Below are 20,528 nucleotides of genomic sequence, written 5' to 3'. Positions count from 1 at the left end.
AACTTCCCTTTGTCATAATCTCTCTTTCAATTCTAGTTCTCACAACCATATGAACTTAGTACAGCATAACATAGAAGTCATGTCAATGAGCAAAGCCATGCAGGTGTTTTATATGACCTATCACAATTATCCATTATCTATCCAAAAGATGGTTTTGCTTTAAACCAGATGGAGTCTTATATGAAATAAATAATCTGAATAGTCCTTCTATCATTTCCTAATAAAATATTTTAAGGTAGCTTTTAGTGGCTTTTGCTCCCTCATGCACTAACTTGAGAAATAAAAATAGTTTCTTCTTCTTTGATCAAAATAAAACTGCTTCTTGATTCCTAGCCAGAAAGTTTCTCTTCAGAACATAGCTTTCTTTTCAAAACACGTTTTCATGGATTACATGGATTTATTTCAGGGTGCACCTGATGTTTCTAGCACACAGATGAGTCTTCTTCCATTGAAGAAAAAGACATAAAAATAAAAAATAATGGATTTTTTAAAAAATACTTTAACGGGTTTTTGGTCCTCTATTGTTACGTTTATCCTTGAACACTTCTGTAACTGTAATACAGCTATGTATTTTAAGAATCACAGAATTGTTTAGGTTGGAAAAGACCTTTAAATTTATCAGGTTCAACCACAAATGTAACACTGCCAACTCCACCACTAAACCATGTCCCGAAGTGCCACATCTATATGTCATTTAAATTCTTCCAGGGATGGTAACTCCATAACTCTATTGGGTAGCATTTTCCAATGTTTCACAATATTTTCTGTGAAGAAATATCTCCTAATATCTAGTTCAAACTTCCACTGGCACAACTTTAGGCCATTTCCTCTCATCCTGTCCCTTGTGACTTCGGAAATGAGGCCAACACCTGTCTCATTACAACATCCTGGCACGTAGTTGTAAAGAGCAATATGATCTCCCCTCAGGCTCCTTTTCTCCAGACTGAACAACCCTAGTTCTCTAAGCAACCCTTGTAAGACTTGTGCTCCAGATGCTTCACCAGCTTAGTTGTCCTTTTCCGAGCACACTCCAGATACATAAAGTCTTTCTTCTAGTGAAGGGCCCAAAACTGAGCACAGTATTCAAGGTGTGGCCTCACCAATGCCGAGTACAGGGAGATATCACTTCTCTGCTCCTGTTGGTCACACTATTTTTGATGCAAGCCAGGATGCTACTGGCCTTCTTCGCCACCTGGGCACACTGCTGGTTCATATTCAGTTGGCTACTGATAAACAATCCCACGTTCTTTTCCTCTGGGCAGCATTCCAGCCATTCATCCCCAAGCCTTGAATGCTTCTATGCCTCTGGATTGTCAATGCAGCCTGTCCAAATCCCTCTGCAATTTATATGCATATTGAGAGAAGCTTCATGGAAGAAATAGGGAATGTTTCAGGGAAGTATAAAAAACTCTCCACAGAAGAAAAGCCATATTAAATTAGCTTGCTATCCATTAGATTACCATTAGATACCTTAACCAGGACAACATATTACACAGTGTTAAAAGCCTCATTTTGAAACTGCCCAAAGGCATGATTATGTCCATCTACAAAACTAAATGGTAGAAGAGACCAGATTTTTAATAGTGAAGTTTATTTTCCATGACTGGAATTACCTATCCTGGAATTGTTTCCACTGTTACATTCTCCTCCTTTCTCCCATTTATGATTCACTCAGAACATGCTTTGCATATATGAAAAACATTGATTCACAGTTTACTGTTTTCAAGGATGTTTGTAAACATATCACCCTCTAAAACTGTTGTTGAACACTATTTGAGGACACTATAAATCAAGGTGAGGAAATAATGAAAAAAGTCTGAGGTATTGATGTAGATCTGACAGCAATTTTCCCTCATCCTTTCATTTAATTTCTAGCTATCATATCAGATTTTGGTATGTTTCTTCTGCATTTTCTGTTTCAGTATTTTCCATTTTTTAGTCAAACATCAGTTTTTAGATTGTTATTGCAATGTCAAAAAAAAAATCTTTTCTCCAGAGATTTTAAGAACAAACTGATTTTTAATATTAAAATATGAAAAAAATCCATAATTATGAACAAATTCACTCTATCACCTCATCAGCCTTCTATTTCTGTATCACATTTTTAATTTCTTGGCAGTAATTCTCTCCGTCTTACCAACATAGTTTTAAAAATATAGAAACCTTCAATTGATACCGTAGTATTATTGTTTAATTTGGCATAGAGTAATTTCAAAGACATTTCCATTTTTTAAATGTCATACAGGAACAGAAAAGACCAGCAGATAGCCTTAGGAATCAACTTCAAAAGTAAATCAATCTTCTCTGAATCTTCCTTTTGTTTGTTTAAGCATTGGCAGCACAGTTGCATTTTTTGGCAAATTCGGGTATTTTTAATTGTCCTCTGTTTCTAAGAATGAGAAAACTGTAAAACTAGTTACAGATTTGATATTTTCCCCTTTCAGTATAAGCAATAAAGCTTAGAGATCTGTGAGATCTTGCTGCCTTCACTCCTTGTTTCTCATATTTTCTAAATGGTAAATTAGAGAATAGGAAGAAAAAGAAAATAAAATATTTTCAAGTAAAGAAAACCAGAAATAAGTACATCTAGCTGGTACAAACTATGGTTCTACATAGCTGAGCCAAGGAAAAATGAGAAAATAGAAAGAATTCAGCCTACATTTTTATCTACTGTCAAATGTAGTACATCTGCTGAAACCAATTGAACAACACCACCAGTGTAGGTCAGATCCCAAACCTGTAACTAGTAATTGTTTCCAGAATAAATTCTGGACTGGAATAGACTAAAAGTGGAATCTGAAACAGAAACTGAAGGTTCAAACAGCAATATCCTATAATTCCTGATTTTATATTCTGGGTGCTCACTTAACTTTTAATGGGACATCAGCATTCCTACATGCTGTGCAGCCCAATTCTACATCTGTCAAGTCCCTGCATGTATTCATGAACTATTTGAGGTTAGTGAGCTGAGGTATGAAAATGCAAATTTTTGAAGCAATATTTTCTGGAGGACAGAAGGATCTCTGGCAAAGCGTGTTTGTAAATGAGTTCATTATTACAAGCCCAATACCTCTTATTACCAGTCAGGCAAAAAAAAAAAATAATAGTAACACTGGAGCTAAAATAAATATGCATGATAAAAAATATCGTGTAATGAGCTAGGTCAAGTTCCCTTTGCAGTCAGGATTTAAAAAAGTAAACGGAACCAGGGTTTTAGGGGAAGACAGAAAACACCCTTCCAACATCTCTCTTGATACAATAATTAAATTTAATTCCAGATAATATCCAATAGAAGCAGCAGAACTTAGGGAAATACACACTTTTATGTATTGTGTTATTTTATTATGTTGGCTACCCAGGTCTGCTAATTTTATTTTGTTCATCTTTATAAATGAAATAAGAAATAACTTCCAAAAAAAACCCTCGGGTATTTCCTGTACAGACTCAGGAACATACTCCATCGTGCTTGGTTGTGACTCAACATGTTTTGAGGTACCTGTGAGGAGCAGTATGCATGGGGTGCTCCATGAGGACAAGGAATCTGGGAGCTGAGATCCGGCAGAACAGCCACAAACTTTGGTACCAGGGCAGGGATGGTAACGGTATTCAGTCAGCTGAATGCTCAGTGATCACGGGGTGAAGTCCATAGTAACCAGTCAGGTCTGAGGCCAAACTGGGGACTTGAGTCACCATAGTAAGGTTGAGGTCAGCAAGAAAAAAGACCCAGTATACCGTACATCCAATATAGCTCAGGCAATGCAATGCACAGGTTAACAGGCAGAAGATGCTGAGATATGGTCTCAGGGGAAGCATCTGACAGCTCTCCTGTACTATATTACTCTTTACTTCTCACTGCTATTTCCAAACCCTGAGGAAGAGATTATAGAGAATTGTGGATAAAGAAAGTTAGGCTGGTCAAGTAAGCTAGAGCCTCCTAGTGCACTCAAGACTCTGACAGATAACCTTCCTATTATCCAAAAAATAGAGGGTTATGTAGTTTTCCTTGACGTTGCCTCAAGTAGATCCTTAGACAAACATAAGGGAAAATCAACTGAAGTTTTGATTAATCATTTACTGCCGAAAATATTAGTCTCAATAAACTAATTCAAATCTGATTTTAAGATGTCTTGCATACCTAATTTCCCTACAGTTTTCATTATTTTAGTAGCAGAATGTTTCAGCACAAATATATTTCTCCAGGAATAGGATTTTTTTCTATCATTCACCTGGTTCTCAGGTTACCTCATTATTCTCATCTTGATCTGTATGTTGGATGTCTTCTTTATTACCAAGTCTCAGAGGTACATTCTGTGCTCATCTTGTCTGTCATCTCTGCAAAACCTATACATGATGTGCTTATCTAGAACATTTAACTCCTAGAGTACAGAGGAAATCTCACTGAATAGACAAGGAAAGTCATTATTTGTGTGGAGTAGGCAAAGATCAAAGGGTACAATGAGACTCATTTCCCTGAAGAAATCAAGCAAAACTGGCACTAGCAGTAAAATTGTATGTTGTATTATGTACCCCTAGGGGGTTACATAATTTTACTACATAACTATTAGTAATAATTCACTGAAAAATATTTCCAATAAAGCTGTTTACATGCTGTGTTCCACAGCTTCTCAAAGTCCTCGACCTATAAGCCTGCAACTAAGAATAACAAGAGTTATAAACCTTCTCTAACTTCGCTCCCTCTGACAGAAAATATAAGATTTGAAGCATTGCGGGATACATATACCATTACATCTACAAGGACAAGAGTTAATCTGTATGGAAGCTTTACATTCATCTCAATGTACATAACTTGATTTTCTGTTAAGAACAGATGAAAATTCTCAGATAAAACAAATTCTCCAAAGAAATAACTTTCCCAAGCTCAGATCTAATAAAACATTTGAAGTAATGATACACTTGAAGTACGTTTGAAGTAATGGTGGAAACAGGCTGCGAAGGAAGCTGGTTGCTGCTACCTTCATTGCTCAGCTTTCGATGTAAGGCAGAGGTCCATATTTATCAACTTCTCCATTTCTAAAAGGAAAAGAGATGCACCAAATATACTAAACTACCTTTTTTTCCTAAATTGCCTTTTCTATTTAACCATGACTGAAATGTTCTAGAAGTAATACATGTGAGTATTCTGTCTGAAAAGGATGTCCATTTACAGTACAGTGTAGTCATATCAAAGACTTCTCCAAGCACTGATGCTTCCAAAGGATGTGCATGTAGACAAATATTTTCCCTACATCTGTAATACTCTCTGTTTTATAATACAATTGCACTCACACAAAAACTGCAGGAGTGAAAAAAAAAAAGAAAAAATGTTCTGTTTAAAGAACAGTCCCAGAAATGTATGAATAAAATGTGACTGAAAAAATGAGGTCTGTGTGATTCAAATGACACTAGACAATAGATATTTAATATACTTAAAATAAGTGCTAATAATTCCAAGTAAATGAGCCTTACGTTACAAGAAGCTGTCTGTGTTGGTAAATATACCAACATAAGATGTTAATTATTAGAAATTTTTTCCCACAACTGTAATTAACAAAGGAAATTTGAGAAAGAAAAAGATGATATTTAGAAATTTAAAAGTCAAATATTGGAAATAGCGCTGGTAAGCCTTAATGAAGGAGCAAAAATAAGTTCTCCTTTGTGATCTACAGCTGTAGAATAATCAGAAGATTTGTTATGCAGAGGGGTTCAATATGCTGAGGCATACATATCCCTAAATTTTACTTTGAGATTCAGATGTGAACAGAAATGTGAAAATAAGATTGATTCAAGACCAGTGAGCTTGAACAAATGAATTTTTTTCATCAAAACCCAGGTAAAGCTGTTTAAAACTTAGAAATCACAAAGCACTCCTGAGTTGTTCAATAGTTCTTTGAAAGTAAATAAATGAAGACAAACCCTAGAGTTATGTAGGATCTTAATGTAACCCCAATACAAGAGAGATGTTGATACACATTGAGGTAAGTTCAGCAGAGGGCTGCTGGGATGATCTGAGCTATATCACTTGCTATGTTGGAAAAGCCTAAGGGACTAGAACTTCCATAGACTGGAGAAGAGACAAATTTGAGGGGACTTAACAACAGCTCCCCAGCGCCTCTGGGGAGCATATCAAGGAGACAGAGGCAGACCCGTCACAGCAGCATATAGTTGGAGGATGAGGCATAACGGGTATAAGTAGGCATAAGGCAGGCAGGGATTGAATTTAAAGAAAAGCTATTCCCCATAAGAGTAGTTAAGTAGTGGAAGACATTGCCTGGAGAGGTTGTACAGTCTTTGTCCTTGGAGTTTTTCCTGCCTTGACAGGACAGAGCCATAAACAACCTGGTCTGACTTCATAGCTACCCTGTCTTGAGAAGAATTAGAAAAGTTCTGACCTTCCCACCTGAATCATTCTACAGTCCTATTGCAAAGAACTACAGTTCCTTGGTAAATTTCTGTGAAAGCCGGAGGAAGATTTTATACCTCTATTGTCAGTTTTTGACTCGTGGAGGGTGATGTTATTTTTAGCTGTTAAACTAGTAGTCTGGATGGTAGAAGACTGTACATCTTATCATGATTCTTTTTCACTGGAGAGAATAAGAAGTTTTACAGCACAAATCTCTCACCTTTTCAGATTACTACATTAGGGTAAATTGAATTGCACAAAAGAAATTGTGCTTACTTATCTCCAACAGCTTTACAGAAATCAAGAAATAGCTTGGATATATATGCTTACACCTCAACATAATGTGTCAGTAAGTCCTCTCCCTAGAGAACATTAATATGCCAAGGAAAATTGATAGATGTACAGAGGCCTCAAAGATAAATTTGTTGATATATATTTTATGCAAGTAGATGGCCAAGTAGAGAACAGACATTATCACTGATTGCTGTATTCTGTCAAATGTGCAAGGTTTTCCTGTTGTCACGAAATTCTCAGTATGAGGAGATACGTTCTTCAAGCTGATAGCATTGCTTCTAATTTAATCAGTTCAAGAACACTAATCCAAAAGAAACTAGGCATCGTCAGTTGTGACATTCATGGAATGACTTCTCTGGCAGACCCTTTCTTTAATTTAGCTCTCAGAAGAGACTTTTCCCAAGAAAAGAAATTGCTGCTGAATTTCTAGGAGCTAAGTAAATTACCTTATTTCTTGAAAGTTACTTTTTTTAAAAAAATAAAAACTACAGAAAAATAAACTATTCAAAAATGAGATGACAGAAAATAAATGTCAGAAAATGCAGTATACTATTGGAGTTTAGGCAAGTGAATGCTGCAATAAAGAGCTGAATTTTAGCCATATTTCTACAATGGAGTCTTATGAAATTTGTTATGCTTGAAATCTTTCCATGGACAGAAGTGGAACACATTTGATGTAGAAAGTCAAGAATTTATTATTGACTTGATTAAAATTTTAACAGTCAAATTGTCCATGTTATTGTCCTGTCAGTAATATATACTCAAACCCATTTTATAAAAAAAGAAAATAAAACTTTATTAATAGTACGGTTAAAACTCTTATAAGGAAGAAAATCTTCATGCTATCTACCACTTTTCTGGTATTATGCTCAAATGTCCAGTGTTCCTCTGAATCATAAGGCTATTGATTTCAGTTAGAGAGAGACAAAGTCACTCATCTGTATCCTGTAATCTTCATCAGGTGTTGTTCATGTTGGAAGTTTCTTCCTCCTCTCCAGCAGGAAGAGGCTGCTGTTAATTTTTTCCTCCTCGGTCTAGAGACTGCATGGTTTTATTTTAACATTATCTAAAAACAGTATACACATGTGCTCTACCTTTTCATTGCTTCCCAATCTTCCATTTTTCTACTCTTTCTCATCTCTGAAACTCATTTTACCTGAACAATACAAGGGTGCACTTCTGTAGCCCGGGACCTCTGATAGCATTATATATTTCTGTTCTTCACATCACATTTTATTCTGGAGTCATACATCAGCCAACATAGAATAACTACTTGTTGTTTTTATAAGCTAAAATTAAAATAAAAGAAATTTAGAAAATACTTACCTGATTGCTAGAAAACTGTAATTACAGCTAAACAAGCTCAAACTATCACAGATCAGGGAAAGTCCAGACTAGAAAGTTAGTGCAAAACATCTGTCCTTTTCTTATGCCTTATTTTTTTACCAATTTTAAGCACACAATTAAGGGAAACCATAAGATGAGTAGATGTCATTTCCAAATGAGAAAATCTGATACACAATTTTCAGTAGAATGTGTAATCAAGTTTAAATATTGATCTCCTCTTCAACCAAGAAGTACAGCTATCGTGTCCATATGAAGTTGAACGCAGCATTAATAGCAGGGACTTTGTACTATGTTTGAATGAGATTGATTGAGTTTTCTCCATAGTAGGCCATTGGAGGGGGAGGGGGTGTATTTTGGATTTGTGACTTAAATAGTGTTGATACACCAGTGTTTTAACTGTTTCTTACCAGTGCTTGTACAGCATCATGGTCTTTTTTTTCCTACTCTGCCCCTCAGTTAGTTGTCTGGGAGGGTACACAGCTGGGACAGCTGACCCAAACTGACCAAAGGGTGATACTCCATATCACATGGCATTATGGTCAGCAATAAAATTGAGTGTATAGGTGGTGTTGCTGTTCAAGGCAATGGTTGCTTGGAGGCTGGCTAATCATCAATCTGCTTGTAGAAAGTTATGAATTACTATCTCAGCATCATTTGCTTAGTTTTGGGTTTTTGTTTTTTATTTTTCTTCTGATTTTGCCTTCCACTTATTAAACTGTCTTTATCTCAGCCTACAACTTGTTTTCACTTTTGCCCTTCTGACCCTGTCCCCCATTCTGCTGGAGTGGAGCAAGTGAGCAACTGGATGGGGGCTTATCTGCTGGCTAGGATCAACTCACCAGGTAAAGTTTTGGGATTTCTTTTAACACAGATTTGTGTGTGTGAACCAATGTATGTTTCTGCATTCATTTGAATAATTATGAATCAATAAAGTCACCAAACGTTATTGCTGCCAAATTACAGGACTTGATATTAACTTAGTATTAATTGATATGATCCAATTTAATAAGTAATTAAATTTGATAAGTCTCCAACATGTGTTGTCTGAAGGGAAAAGTTATTTAATTTCCTCATCATTGTTCATTTATTTTGACATTTTTTTTGTTTACTATGAAATTCCATTTTATTGACATGAAAGAGAGTTAACCTAAACAGTCCAGCTGAAAAACAGTCTTGTGAGTAACCCCACTGCAGTATCTTTTAACTGCAACTATATTTGCATGGTTTCATAATAATTTCTTATGTAATGTGTAATTAACATATATCAGTATAATTTAGTTAATCTAAAATACGACAAATGTTTTCATCTCATAAGATCCTCACTTGAAGAGAAATTTTCCATTTTGACATTTTTAATTTTTTTGCTTCATATTATAAAAAATAAAATTGTATGACATCTGTAACACTGTTATCCTAAAGAAAATGAAATCAGGAAAGGGTTTCCCATTCCAGAAAACAAAAAAGACAAATTGATATCACTCTTTCCTTGTTATGGGGTGCACTGATAGGTTTAAGCAACTTTATTATGGATGTAAATTCCACTTTCACTTTATAAAATTTTCAAGTATTAGAGATAGAACACAATGAATATTTAAGATGTCTGTAATAGATTTGAATTAAGTCTTCAGAACAGGCAATATCAACTGGGTTTGCAGAGAAGCTAGTCATGAAATTCTTCAGGTTAGACAGAGGAATTTATTTATTTATTTGTTTGATTGTTTGGGGCTTATTTTGTTTATTTGAGAGAAAGATAGATTACAAGTTAGGATATAAGGATCAGTACTTCAGTCTACAAGTCTCAGGAATAAAGACTTATTACATAAGAAAATGATAAGATACCATCTGAGGTTGATGTAAGGAGGGAAAAACTAAGATGTATAATATTAATTTTATAATTTTGTCTAATTGTTTTCTAAAACCAGTTACTATTACAAAATTTTTGCAACTCTTAAGGTCCAATGAAAACGGTAAGTATGTCGTAAGTGAGAAAAGAAAGAAGATCACTTTCTTAGATAGATTCTTTTGTAACTATGGCTGTTTCGTTTTGGCAGTTGTGATCACCTTTTTCATCTGTGACACTGAAATGCATCATTACCTACAATATAATGTAATTTTTTTTTCACTCCTGTACTGCAGGCTACTTTAGTAAAACTTGCATTAAACCTCCTTAAGGGTGGGATTTTTTGATTTATTTAGTTTTTCTTTTTTCTTTTTATTTTCTTCTTTATATCAGGAAGAGAACAAACTGTAGTTGCTGTTGTCTATTTTCTTTTTTTCTCACCCTGTTCTTTTCATCTGCTTTTTAAAAATCGGAGATTAACTTTTGAGTGGGCCGCTAGTATCGTATCTCACTGTCCAAGGTTTCTTTTAATTTTCCTTTTGTTTGTGAACAAGTTGATACCATACTGATATTGTGTTACCTATTAAATAGCTTTCTGTAAGCTTTTATACATGATGATGATGATTTTTAATATTATGCTTATCATGTCCCTCAAGGGTCTGTACAGGGACCAGTACTGTTTAATGTCTTCATCAATAATATAGGCAGTGGGATTGAGTATATTCACAGCAAGCTGAGTGATACAATTGATTCACTTGAGGGAAGGAATGCCATCTAGAGAGACCTTGACAAGCTTCAGAAATGAGCCTGTGTGAACCTCATGAGGTTTAACGAGGCCAAGTGCAAGGTCCTACTCCTGAGTCGGGGCAATTCCTCTTATCAGTACAGGCTAGGGGATGAATGGCTTGAGAACAGCCCTGTGTAGAAAGGCATGGGCACAGTGGTGGATGAAAAACTGAATATGAGCCAGCAATATGTTCTTGCAGCCAAGAAGGCCAACTGTATCCAGGACTGTATCAAAAGAAGCATAGCCAGCAGGTTGGAGGAAATGATTCTTCCCCTTTTCTGTCATAAGATCCCACATGAAGTATTGCATCCACTTCTGGACGCCACACAAGACAAGCAAGTCAAGAGGAGAGCCACAAAAAAATGTTAGAAAGGTAGAAGAAGAGAAGCTGAAAGAGTTGGGGTTGTTAAGACTGGAGAAGAGAAGGCTCCAGGGGGACCTGGTTGCAGCCTTTCAATACTTAAAAGGGGCTTATAAGAAAGGTGGAGAGAGATTTTTTACTGAGGAATGTAGTGGCAGGACAATGGGCTACAGTTTGAGACTGAAGGAAGGTAGATTAGACTGGACATAAGGAAAAACTTCTTCAGAGTGAAGGTGAGCTATTTTTTAAAGATGCGATCTTCAGAAAAGATGAAAATCATCAGAATAATTAAGAACTAATGAAGATCAGGTCAACATAGCTGTTGATAAAAGTAGGTAAGAAAATATTTGGAAAGTTTTAGCATACATAAATTAGCGGGTCAGTATGATATGAAACTCATTGTGTGAAGGGAGTTATTTAATAAGCCTGTCAAACCGTTTGCAATTATATAGCAGTCTTTACAGATCTATAAGAAAATACCAAAGGATTTTAGTAAAAAGGAGAAATAGCAGTGAAATCTCTAATTAGACTTTAGTTCATATCCTACACGGAATAGGGCTTTCTCTGCTTGTACAATTTAAATCTCAGTTAGAGAGAAATTGAAATTTTTAGTTAAAAGTGAATTACACTGAAGGTAGTGAGATGTGGGAAGCAGCTTATTTTGATTTCAGTAAGCTTGATATCAAGCCCATGTTGCAAAACTAGTGCTATATGTTAAGACAAGATGGAGAGAGAGATTGCTATGACCAGAGGTTCTTGCTCAGTTGTTCTCTAACTCTCAGAACAAAATGGAAGAGGGTGCAGAACTCCAGCAACTCTACTTTTCTCCAACAGATGCAGAACAAACACAGAAAAAATGCCCAGTTGTATGTTTACTAAGATTAATAGTCCAACTCTCAGTCAGAGGAAAGAACAGAATGAGCATTCCAAAACTGATTCATAGTGAAGATTGATACAGGGGCTTGAGATACCAGTTTCTTTTACATTATACTACTTTTAGAATAGTATTGATTCTCTTTCTCTCAGGAAATTTAACTGAAATGACTTCAAAATAGTTGGATTTCTAAAGGTCTTGGGTTCATTATGACTGCCAAGATTTATATCTGTCATTTGAGAACAGTAAAAGAGGAAAAAATGCAAGAAATCGGAATTAATGAGTTATGTGTTTATTAGTCATCTTAAAAGATACACAGAATCCCTCATACTGATGTTGAGGTGGATCTGATTGTCATACTTTGTCTCTGACAGTGAGGGCTTTTCTGCCAGAGTTCATTTTAAACCTCTTCCTGGAAAAGGATGCTTTTCTATTAACAGAAATATGAGGGAAAGAAAAAAATGTTTTGGACTAAATGGTCATTACCTGTTTATGTGAAGATATTAGTGCAGCAGGTGATAAAGAGACTTTTCAGTTGGAATAGACAAAAAATATTGAGGTAAAGGCATTTTAAAAAGCAGTAAAAATACAACAGGAAAAATTAAGCAGGGGTAGATAAAAACAACAAAAATGTAGAACTGGAAGACAGTTATTTAGCAGGAAATCTTAAGACAGCAAATTCATGGTTTGGGAATAATTACCTGAACTGCGTATGTTAGAGCAGGGTTAAAAAAAAGGAAAATTTTGGTAAATACCTTGAAAAAAAATAATCAAAAAGAATTTTATAAAAATCCCTACTTACTATAGATTATTAATTCTTCTAAGGAACAAAGGTGTTTTGTTTTGGTTTGTTTTCAGATTTCTTGAGAAATGCACATATGATTTTTAATAAGACCTTTTAAAGGGATATTTCTTTTTTTTTCTGTTTTCATTACAAGAAAATAGATTGAGAAATCCACTACTTCATTTTCAGAAGTATTAGTCCGAATCCCCAGAGTATTACTTCCCCTTCAGAACAGCATATAAATTTCCCTCAGTCTCTCAAATGTCAAGCTTGTTTCACCCTCTAGATCTCTCAGTAGACAAGCCAATTGAAAACCATGTTCCAGTTCTTCATCTGAAAAATGGCAATAAAGTTTTCCAACTCAAATTGTGCCTTTTTTCTTTTTTTTTTTTTTTGTAATTCTCTCATCCCAACCCTCAGCTTTGGAGGAGAAAGGATGATGTCTTATCTTTTACACAGACATGTTTAATCTCCTAAAAAGAAAGAAAAAAAATCAGTATGAAACACATCCACCTGTTTTGTCAGGAATATAAAAATTACACAATAAATTTAAATAATTTTTACTACACCGGTTTTGTAAATCATGCACCAAAAATACATCTAGACATCATAAATAATTTATTATTGTTAATATTTTTGTTGTTTAAGTATCTATGCTGAAAGTAATCTAGAAATCATAAGTCCCCATTGCTCTTAATTCAAATTATAGCAGAATATTTTTAAAGAAAACAGATGAAACTTTAACTTACATTTTTAGCGTCTATTTTTTAAACTTACATATACACGGATACATCTTCCTAGGTTCATGAACATATGCACTCTTAATCTGCAATGAGATTTCAACGCATACCTTAAAAATAGTCAAGAATACTGAAATTATATTTAGACAACACAAAAGCAGTTGTCTCTATCAGGTGAACGGGTTGTTCTCCCACACAGAAAAATTTCAAAGGTAGGATTTTATTTTCAATATGCGCTCCATGAGTGCTCAGGTTCACAATATAGAGGGTATCCATAGAGTAAAAAATAAATCCTCAGGCCCCAATAAATACTAGAGAAAGTTCTGTTAGAAATGAATGTCAATGCCTTTAAAATACTTTAAGAACAGTAGTTTTTCTATTTTAATAAATAATTTATTTTTTAAAAGTCTTTCATTACCTTTCTCTGGAAACGTGAGCTGGAACACAAATAGGAATATTTGAGATTTTGCTGTTTGCTTAGATACTGTTTCCTCATCCTGAAGTCAAAAGCCACAAGATACAAATCAGAAGGGTAGCAGGTAGACATAAGAGAGGCAGGTAGGTTTTCGGGCTGCAGGAGCAATAAAGCTGTTGAGAGTTAAGAGGTTCAGCTTTGACAATGTCTTCCTTTGCTTTTAAAAAAGTACATGCAGGTGATTTAGTTTTGTGCCCTAATTTAAAATTTGACCTAGAAGTCACAGTGTCTACTTTCTTGTGTGCTAAAAATATGTAAAAATATAGAGGCATATGTAATAATACATATCTGTGTCAATAGTACTGAGTAAATATGTAAATATGCATGATGTATTTGTGTTGGGGATTTTTTTTTACTAACACAGAAACAGCAATAGCAGATATTTTTTAAACGAAAAAGATCAGGAGCAAAATTATTCGAGTATGCTCAGAGCCCTCCAGAAGACTACTTTTCAAATTATTTAACTTCAAAAGAATAGAAGTAGTGTTTATTAAATTCACATGGATGAACCAATTACATTGAAATTAATTTATGTGTATGCTTTATAGCCCATGTTCACAAACATACATAAAACCAAAATAACACAGCTCAATTATCTAACATTAAATCATACTTTGGATTGATTGACATTAACTTTAAACAGGAAGATGTTGACTTGGGAGTTTGAGCCATACCTAGCATAGCTTTTACTAACTAGTCAGGGTTTTGTCAGTGATTACTTACTTGCAAAGAAAAGATCTATCTGCAATTAAATAATCGTAATTGGCTTATGTCTATAATGCTAAAACAATATGTTTCATACTACAAAGACATAGGTCTTTACAGCTGTGGACTAGTTGTAAATCCTACAGAAACTATTGTTTGGGATGTTAGGCTGGTTTAACAACTGTAGTTTATGAAGGAAGAATTCGCAGAGAAATCAAAACACAGAATGCAGCTATAGAAGAACCTGCACAACAAGACTCTCTGCAGCTTGCCAGCTTGTAACACAAGAGAGTGGTAGAAGTTCATGCCAATACAAGCTATGAAAATAAAGAAAAATGAGATAAACAATGCTATTTTCAAGAATACAGTATCTTAAGAACAAATTTCTAAGTTTCTCAAAAGTACTTTTTCCCATGACAATGTAAATTCTACATTGTAAAACAAAATATATTTTGTCTGGAAATTTTTAAAAGGAAAACCACTGTGAAATAATTATTATAACACTAAATATATTTTTATTCTGGTGATCCCCCTCGGGTGAAATTATTGCAGATTTTAAAGGTTAAGTAGGTAAAGACTGATTTTGGATTATGTATAAACTGATTTTAAAGGACTGCTTATAAGAACTTGAGCAGATGACTAATGTCAGGCAATAATTTTGTCCTTGAAAGAAAATTACTTTCAGGCAGCTCACCCTAATTTTCATAGATGTGACACACTAATACTTTCAGAATGACCATAATAGCTAAACAGCTTTAAAACCTTGATTATCTTGATTATTTAATTAAAAACTAACTACTCTTTGTTAATGAACTAAATAAAACCACATTTGGAATATAAAAAAGCTGTTGTTATATTCATTCATTGAGTAAAATCCAAGGATATGCGCTCCATCTACTGGAAAAGAAACAGCAGTTCTTTATTACATGAACTGACTGCTGAAGACAACTGGGACACACAAAATGTAATTAAACAGAATAATTTGTAGTACCTTGACTTTTGAACAAAGGGCAGGTGCACCAGAGTACACTCACAACACAGAAAAATCTTCACTAGTAAGAGAAGGAAGATGCTACTCTTAAGATGAGAATACAAAGTCTTTTCATAAAAACAGAGAATTACAAACCCCTTTCAGGTCACCTGGTGACCTAAAAACCTCTGCTCCTGGTATTCACAAATCCTTCACACATTTTGTGCAATGCTATTTTGTTCCTACACGTTAAATTTAAACATATATATGAGAGACAATTAGATAATTTTAGCACAATATTAGGAAAAATATTTATTAAAGACTGAAGAATATCTCTGAATACTGCTTTTACTCTACCAACAAGCATACACAAATGAGTGATGAATTCTCTGATGCTTTTGGGAAAGAGTGAAAAAGGGAAAAGAAGAAAAGTAGTACGGTCAGTCAAAAGGTGTATGATGCTACTGGCTCAGAACTCATTCAGTTCTACATCCTTTACTAAGTTTACAGTGAATAAAAGGCCCCTCAGAAATCAAATCAACTTAACCCTGATCATTGACAGGTCATATAGACAACAGAAGAGTAAGTGGAAGAAAAAAATAAACTAATTGTAGGGCATTTTGACTGTTGAGACATTTATCAGACAGAAAACCAGTACTCCATGAAAACTGCAAGTAATCCCAAATGTACTTCTTACTGACAATTTGGAATTGATTTCCTAATTTCTTTCATGAACATATTCATTAATCTGAAAGTAGTGCTAAAAGTGACTGATACAAAATAAAAACTTATGCCTGGATGTGAGAACAGCAATGAAACTGGGAAACCTAGAAAATAGTTGGTTTCCATGCTGCTGAGAACACACACACTCTCTCACACACACACAGAGACACACACAGATGCAAACAACCCAAACCAGTGATATTAGATACAGCTGTAGATCACTGACTATTCTCATGTTATATCCAAGTACAGCTGTCAGAAACAAGCCATTTATATATAAGACACCTTACTCTGAAATTGCATTTGCAATTAGGTTACAGATTCTGGAATTCCTTCTGTAGAATATCAGATGAGACAGTAACAATGATCTCTCTATATTTAAACCATAAATGTGTATCTTTATCTGACTCTGACAGGAAAGCACTATGGGCAAGGGATTCACAGATCTTTCTTCTGACATCACTATATCCTCAGGCTGGACTCCACTTTATATTTTGGTTTGAATTTCAAAAATTCTATTCAATAAAGCAAAGCTTTTTTACACAGCCCTTGTTACAAGACTCAGCCTTGATTTTCCCTAATGCTATCATTTCTCATTTTTTCTTCCGTAATAGTTTTAATAGGCTATTGAAACCTAAGAGAGGCTCATGGAATGCCATGCAAGGAAAATGTACAGACTTATAATTTTGTTTGTGTGATACAACTATTACCTCTGAATTACAGGTATCTCAGCATGCTTTGAAGATACTACGAATCTGTAAAATACATTTTAATTTGCTCTGTTTTCTTCACAGGTAGAAATTTGGGACAATATAGGTAACTTTCAGACACCACATGCTTGAAAATACACCTGTTCGAACAATATGGATAAATTTTCAGACACAACATGCTCAAAAATATACCTGCATCTAGGAATTACAGTAAAAAAATATACATTAGCATATATCTACAGACATACAACCTTATTATCCTATAAAGAAAGTTTTAAACATGGCAAACTCTAAATAAAACCATATCAGTCCGTAAATCTAAGAAGTGTCTCAACCAATGGCTTAAAAACCTTTTTGGCAATTGAAACTGAAACAGACAGCTTCTCTCTTTATTTCTGCTGTATTCTACTTCAACAAGGAACTTTCTCTTCTTTACAGGCATGGCTGGTGCTACATGAGGACGCGAAAAAAACATCAGCTCTTCCTCTCTGAAAGGCTGGATTTAACTTTTCAAAGGAGCCTGATGACAATTCACTATGAACACTATGGTCAACACAGGTGCTAGAAATAGCAATTGCCCTCTTACCACTGGCCTCTTTCAGTAATATGTAACCTGCAATAAAACATAACCTCTCAAAAGCTTTTCCTGGAACAGCCCCTATCAGCATCTAAAATCTAAAACAAATACTAATCACAATAACAACCATGAGCAGAGGTGCTTTTGATTCCTGTATTTGCAACTTTTCCCTACCATGTTCTCTGTTTAACTTGATTTTCAGAAATAATGAGAAAACGAGGTATGCTGATACAAAGCATGTAAGTTATGCACAGTTTCTCCTTGTATCCTATGGGATTTTACTGCTCTTGTCGGAAGGTAGGAGTTTCTGCTACAAGTACAGCAGCTTGAGGAAGGTTATTTGTTCACTTCTGTTCCTTTAAATTAATATTTATATTACTTTTCTAGTTACTTTATGTTCTCCAGTAAGGCTTTGTAGATGCATTTTGTTTCATTGAATTTTGTTCTTTCCTAAGTATGAAATCTCTACTTATCCTTTATTATCTTTAAAGCCAGCTCAAAACATTGCAATTCTATGCATAGATTTCCATTTAGTTTGTATGGAGATCTTATATAGACTATATCTATTAATATACAACAATGAAGTTTAACAATTTTTTTATATAAGTTTAGTTAAAATTCTATTTATAATGTGATAGCACAAAAGACTTGAGGCAGGAAGCTCAAGCAGATAAACTGGTCACCAGCTGGGCTAGTCTTTTTTGTTTAATCATTAATTAACATTAGCCTATTTATTTGATTTACTGGCATTTTAATAAACTCCACTGAGTAAAAAATGTGTGATCAGCCATAGATCCAATGCACCATGACTACAGCTCAATAACTTCTACAGATGTCATAATAGTTTATGTGTACACAGTTAATCTACTTCGTGATTTACTTCCAAAGATTTAGCATAAAAATGTGCAGAAGACATGGTTACCTTTAGATCATTAGGTTCATTATCTGACCTCTGATACTGTTTTTTTTTTATTTCACAGATTCACATCCTATCACATATTACTTGGGAGAAGAGAACACTCACCCCTGCAACTTCCTTTCAGGTAGTTGTAGAGAGCAATAAGGTCTCCCCTCATCCTCCTCTCCTCAAGACTAAACAACCCCAATTCCCTCAGCTTCTGCTCGTAAGACCTGTGCTCCAGACACTTCACCAGCTTTGTTGCCCTTCTTTGGACACACTCCAGCACCCAATGCCTTTCTTGTAGTGAGGGGCTCAAAACTGAACGCAGTATTCAAGTTGTGGCTTCACTAGCACTGAGTATAGGGGGCCAATCTCTACAATAGTCCTGCTGGCTACAACGTTTCTGATACAAGCCAGGACGCTGATGGCTTTCTTGGCCATCTGGGCACATTACTAACTCATAATGAACTGGCTGTTGAGAAATACCTCCAGGTCCTTTTCTGCTTGGCATTTTTCCAGTCACTCTTACCCAAGCCTGTAGTGTTGCATAAAGTTGTTGCATTCCAAGTGTAGGACCCAACACTTTGTAAGTACTGAAGTCCTTTCTCAGTTACCATAAGCATTTGTAACTCACTTTAACTTTCACTACTGTAATGCATTTATATATAATAATTAAGCAGAATACCAGCTTTGAAAAAAAGCTTGGGTTTGGAAGATTCTTAAAACAGTAAAGTTATTGTGACACGTTCCTGAACAGACATATTTATGTTTGTACAGCCATGCAGTGTTGTTATAATTTCTTTTATGGAAATAGCAATAAGCATAATAAGTTTCTAGAAGTCCAGTGAAGGTCTATGAAGATGATTAAGGTCCTGGGGCATTTCATGGGGAAAGGCTGAGAGAGTTGGGCTTCTTCAGTCTAAAGTAAAGTTGTCTCAGGCAGGATGTTATCAATGTCCATAAATATCTGAAAGGAGAGTGAAGAGTAGATGTATCCAGGCTGTTTTCAGTGGTGCTCAGTGATAAGGCACAAAATGAAACTGGAGTTTCCATCTGAACATAAAGAAAACTTTCTCTTACTGTGACAGTGACTGAGAATGCGGAGTTACCACCTTTTGAGAGTTTAAAAAATTGTCTGCATATGTTCCTGTGAAACCTGCTGTAGGTGAACTTATTGAGAATATTGAACCAAAACACCTCCAAATTGTCTTACAATTTTAACCATTCTGTAATTCTCTGAACAAAGCATACACTCTATCTTCAGTCTGAGCTTAACACTACTTACATCTATGAAAATCATTTTAACGGAACTTATAATTTATCCAGGAAAGACTCTGTAACCTTGAAGCTGTTTCTGCTTACTGTTTTGTACAAAAGTGAGACTGTGAAAATTGTTTTCTCCTGGCTTAACTTTTGGAGTTGTTCAAGCAGGGAATTAACTGGCCGAGAACAATTCTTTTGATAAGGACGTAGGGTACCTGGAAGACAAGAAGCTAGCCTTCAGTTAGCAACATACTTTGACAGCAAGGAAAGATAAAGCATACTTACCTGTATCAGTAAGAACATATCCTCTTGAGTAAGAGAATTGATCTACTCATAGCTTATTCCTTTTCATCAAAAATTCATTAGATAACATCTGGAATACATCCAGCTTGTGCCTCCCAAGTAAAAAAAAAGTATTGATAATCTTGAAGAAAGCCCCTCACAGGGCCAGAAGCATGCTCAGGGTCTGGAGTACTTCCCACATGAGGAGAGGTTGAGAAAACTGAGCTTGTTTAGCATGGGCAGTCTCTGGTGGGTATGGTAGAACACATAGTGGCCTCCAATACATAAGAGGAAATTACTGAAAATACAAAGGCAGTCTGTTTAAAGAGGTGCATGGAAAGAAGAAACAATGGTTATAAGGTGAAACAAGAGAGGTTCTGACCTGTTAATAGGAAAAAAATGCATCCACAATGAAAAGAGTTGAGCAATGGAATAGGTTGCTTGGAGGAGTTGTTGGTCTCTGTACAAGGTTTCCAAGACCCAAAAGCATAAAGC

Source organism: Phaenicophaeus curvirostris, chromosome 1, assembly GCF_032191515.1.
Source record: "Phaenicophaeus curvirostris isolate KB17595 chromosome 1, BPBGC_Pcur_1.0, whole genome shotgun sequence".
NCBI lineage: Eukaryota > Metazoa > Chordata > Aves > Cuculiformes > Cuculidae > Phaenicophaeus > Phaenicophaeus curvirostris.
The sequence above is the reverse complement of the archived record's forward strand: the minus strand, read 5'-3'. Positions refer to the sequence as shown.